This window comes from Rhinolophus sinicus, chromosome 15 (genome assembly GCF_057876585.1).
Source record: "Rhinolophus sinicus isolate RSI-liver-muscle chromosome 15, RSI-T2T, whole genome shotgun sequence".
NCBI lineage: Eukaryota > Metazoa > Chordata > Mammalia > Chiroptera > Rhinolophidae > Rhinolophus > Rhinolophus sinicus.
Window position 1 is genome coordinate 99,430,535 of NC_142515.1, and position 5,267 is coordinate 99,435,801.

Genomic DNA, 5,267 nt, shown 5'->3' on the forward strand with positions numbered 1-5,267 from the left:
AAAATTTGATTCTGTCCTGTCAACCACTAAGCGGAAATAATTAGTTCTCAAGTAGTGAAGGTAAAGTGTGACAGTCATTTCATAGCAATGGCCATTTCCAAGCTCTGTAAAACTTCCAGGTTTCTTTTTCTTTCTGTACTTCTTATGGCCCATCCAAAGAGAGAAGAAAGCTAGGGCAGACAGAACTAAAATTTTCCTTAAGGGCTATCTTTTCCATCAAACTATGCTTTTAAAATTAGACTTGATAACTAAAATGCAGTTTGTAGCTTTCCAGGAACTTTAAATTCAATTGTGATGTTATTGTTCTCAAGGAAACTACTAATCTTAGTTCCTTAAAAAACAAACAAACAAAAAAGAGCATCATATTACTGCTCTAGTGTGGCCTTAATCTCGTATTATTGGTTAATTATGGCAGGAACACTTAGTTACATTAAACAGAGAAATGTTAATCAAGCAATTGAAATGCTAAATATTTCTTGTCTTTAAAAGTTTTAATTTAGAGATAATGTTGCAAATTTGTGTTTTCTTTACATACTTTACATTATTAGGCTAGTAGTTCTCAAAGCGGGTAATTAGACATTAGAATCACTTGAACTGGTGTTAAAAATGCACATTCCTGGGTTCAGTCTTCTGAATCAGAAAACTGGAAGGTCAAGGGGAGTCCAGGTATCTCCATGTTTGATAAGATCTATATCCCCATCCCTTCTTGTGATACTCATGTACACTAAAGTTTGCAAATTGTTGATTTAGACACACCTCACAAGTCAAGTTTTAATAGCTTTAGGAAAACCAAACCATGCCAGATCAATTTAGTTGCCTTGTAAATAAAAAAAAGGTAAACTTTGTAAATGGGGTAAATTTTTTTTATTTTAACTGTGATTTTGAAAAAATATATATGCTGGAAATGTAAAGAATATAAAGAATGGATCTTACTACCTTGTAGAGATCTAGATGATCGTTCCAATAAAAAATGGTCTTGATTGTTTTTGAATTCCCCTTGGAAAGCTGGAAAGATACAGTGCTTAGAGAGTGCCTGGAATACTGGCATCTGATATATGTTTACAGAATGAGTATCTCCATCCCAATACAATATAGTGATTCGTATTAATGCCATTGAAGTGAATCATGCAGTTCCATAATTATACTTGTCTTTCCCCAATTTCTTTTTTGAATCTAACAGAACTTACTTTGAATTTCTGGGATTGTCTATTTTTTTTTAAAATATATGTTTCCCTACATTTGATTAAAGGTAATCTAGATGAATATAAGTAATCTTTCTATAACATTAATTGTTATCACTTGTTCTGATCAAATTGCTAGGCTTTGTGCTTAGAAGTTTATATAAAATGCTCAATTAACTATCAGAATAATAGATTTGCAACTGTGGCCATTCAGACTCAAAGTCTTTAAGTAACTTCCAATAATATTTAGGTAGCTGGAGAGGAAGTGGAAATTTGAATAGAAGTGTGGCTTAACACAAAACTTGTGCTCTTAGCTACCATGCAACACTACCTCTCTTGGTTTTCATGATGAAATGAGGGTAAGGCTAGCGCAGATAAGATGAGTGAGTGGTCAAATATCACCTTCATTTCCTCATTTTTTTGACAATTCCAATGTCATTTCATTCATTCATTTATTTATTCAACTAATGTTCTGTTAGCAGTGGATACAGCAGTCAAGAAAAAAAAATCTCTGTCTCTGTTGCGTCTAGAGAAAATGACAAAAAAAGTAAGGACATAAAGAAGTAAATATGTCATAAGTCAAGAGGTGGGGCATGCTACAAAAAAATAATAAAGAGTAGTGAAATAAAATGTAATGGTGGGAGGTGTTATTCTACACTGGTTGGTTAGGGAAGCCTTGTAGTAATGAGGAAGTGAGCCACGCTATCAGAGAAGAGCACTCTAAGGAGAGGAAACAGAAAATGCAAACAGCCTGAGGATGGAGTGTGTGGGCACGTTGCACGTTCCAGAAACAACAGGGAGGCTAGTTTGGCTGGAGCAGAGATGGGAGTGGTAGAAGTGGAGGCTATTGAGATAGCATAGGGATCAGGATTTTCAGTTCTTTGTAGGCCAAAGTATAGACTAAGTTTTTCTTCTGGGCGAGATGGGAAGCCATAAGAGTGTTTTAAACAGAAGAGTGTCACATAGTTTTATGCTTTAGAACGATCTTTCTGGATTGTGTGGAGAATAGATTGAGTTTAGAAAGACTAGAAGTAGGTACAGATAATGTAATAGACTAGGTGAGACATGATGGTGCTTTGACTAGTATGTCAGAAATTCGATTGGTGAAAAGTGGGAAGATTCTGAATATATTTTGAAGGCTCAGCTGACAGGACTGTATTTAAGATGTAAGGGAAAAAAAGACAAATTAAGCAAAACTACAAGGATTTTTTTGGTATGTGTAACCAAACAAATAGTATTTACTGAGAGGTGGAGCCTTGTGAGTTAGGCAGTTGGGAGAGATTTTCTGTTGGTGTGGGAATATGGGAGAGTCAGAGTTCTGTTTTAGATATATTAAGTTTGAAGCCTTTGTCACCTAGATCAGAGGTCTGCTAACTACTGTCCATGAGCTAAATCTGCCTTCCTGATTGTTTTTGTAGGGCCCACAAGCTATGGATGGGTTTCACACTTTTACAAATTTGAAAAATAAATACTATTTTACGATAAGTCGAATTCATATTAAATTAAAATTTCAGCATCCATAAAGTTTTATTGTAACATAGCCACACTGATTTTTGTGTTATCTATAGCTGTTCATATTTTCCAAGAGCAGAGTCCAGTAGTTGCAACCCAGAACATATGCAAAGTTGAAAATATTTACCATCTGGCCTTGTACAGAAAAAGCTACCAACCCCAGCCTTGATGGTCCACCACGACAGTATACTAGCTTGAATGGTAGTAAAGCTAGGCAACAGTTTCTACATCATCCACTATCAAGAACTGGCCTAATTTTGGCTCACTTCTTCACAACCTTTGACATAAAAAATTAACATGTTCTGGAAAGGGGATGGTAGAAGAGGGATCAAATACATGGTGATGGAAGGAGGACTGATCTGGATATTAAGCACCCAATGTGATATATTGATGATGTATTATAGGATTGTACACTTGAAACTTATATAATTTTACTAATTATGTCACCTCAATAAGTTTAACTAAAAAAAAAAAAAAAAAAAAGAACGAGAAACATCAGTGCCTTAACCAACAGTAGATTACTTATGGTGAGAATAAACTTCTGTCAGGCCAAGGAAGGAGATGGTGTTTCATATAGGGATTTGAATTCTCCAAAATGTATCATGTGGGGTTTGATTTATTTTGCCCAAGGGATTGCTGCCCTGGCCTGGAAGCACCATTGTTTCACATAGGTCTAACACAGTTATCGTGCTGTCCCAATCTCCGAGATTATGTCAGTTCATCAGAAGTGGATCATAGGAAGGCTTTTCCATCATCCTAGGATCTGCTAAGCAAAAAGGAGAAAGTCAATAATTCATTTGTATTGAATTATAGATTCATCTCCCTCTAACTCCTACCTAGATTGAAGGAATTGAACCCATTTTCTTTTAGAAACCAGTGGAGTGGTATTGGTATTATTATTTAAAAAAAAAAAAAAAAAAAAAGATTTCCATTGCCACAAACTAAATAAGGTTGATATTTTTGAACGACTGCAAAATGATCTTCCTTTTCTGAGAGCTGAACATAAGTAGTATGTGTGTGTGTGAGAATAAGATTGTCCCATGACACAGGTAGTCCCATGTCTAATTTCCTCTAAATTTATTTCATATTATTTTTAGTTCCCTATTTATATATATATATACACACACATACATATATATACACACATACATATATATAGAATTCATATATGCATATATGTGTGTGTATATATATATATGTATAATACATATGAAAAACTTTAGAATATATTCAATATGTGAAAATACACTTTCTTTAAAACCTTTTATATCTAGTGGAGCTTTTTTCCTTTCTATAAAAAGAGATGTGGGAGGAGAAATGATCAAATCTCCAGCAAGAAGTTAATATCTGCTGAGCTGCTCTGATGGTGGCAAGACTCCTTTAAAGCCCCCTAAGTGTGTGAGATTGTCTTCATAAAAATGAGTCAGGGCTTGCTCTGAGACAGGAAAAAATCTTCCACTTCATGTTATTTTTAACTTTATGAAATAACAACTTCTGTGAATTTTATGCTATTGAACCTGCTTCTTAGTACTTAATCATGTAAGATTTTTTAAGAGGATATAATATGCTAATTACCTTTTGAATATTTGATGATATGTAGAAGAGGAAAAATACACACCATACATCACCAAGTCTTTTTATTTCACTTTCACCTTGGCAGTATTACATGAGAATGGACAAAATGAAATGGATTTATGCACACCAGTGGTTACAAGCTGTAACAAGGAAAGGACCTTCAAATCTTAATGACTTAGAGTATAGAGACATTTTGTCCTAATCATTGACACATAATGTGTGGCTCATATTATTATTATCATCCTCATCAGAAGCATCAGCTTTATTATTCATGAAACCACCATATGGACACAAAACTTTGTCAGTTATCATACATATTAATGCATTCACTTTTCCATACTTATTTTGATATTTGGCCTTTAATTTTGATACAAGCAAAATATTAACATTTTATTGTTGATAATCCCACCAGTAACATCTGATAATTAGGTGGAGTTATGTCAGAAAAGTCAGGAGTTCCATTAACAAAATAGCATGCCACATAAAAATGCAGTACATTTTGAGCCTGTCTACATAGGGGATCAGATTGTTAATTTTATAGGTCACTTGCTAGAGCATAAATAGTATGTAATTGTTCTGTTTTACAGAGATAGATTATTATGTGAGTGGGAAAAAAAACCCATCAAATCAACTTTAATAAATTCGTATGATCACCTGCTACATGAGCCTTAGTTTTCTGTATTTTCATAACATTTCCAAAACTTTTGATCAATTATTTACATGACCTGGAATGAAACTTTCAAAATGCAGCGAAGGTTCCGATTTAGCCTTAATTTTAAAATTGTTCTGTGTTTATTAACGTGCAAAGATATTTTTGGAAGTCAGGATAGAACATGGCACAATATTTATAATAAAATTGTTGAAATAGTTGGAGCAGGGTTTTCTGCCATGTAAGGGCTGAGCTTTCCATTCATCTAGGTTTGGCTGCTACTATCTATTTGCATCTGCCAATTTATACTGCTGGCCAGGAACTTCATTAGAAAAATCATGTGCTCTGTG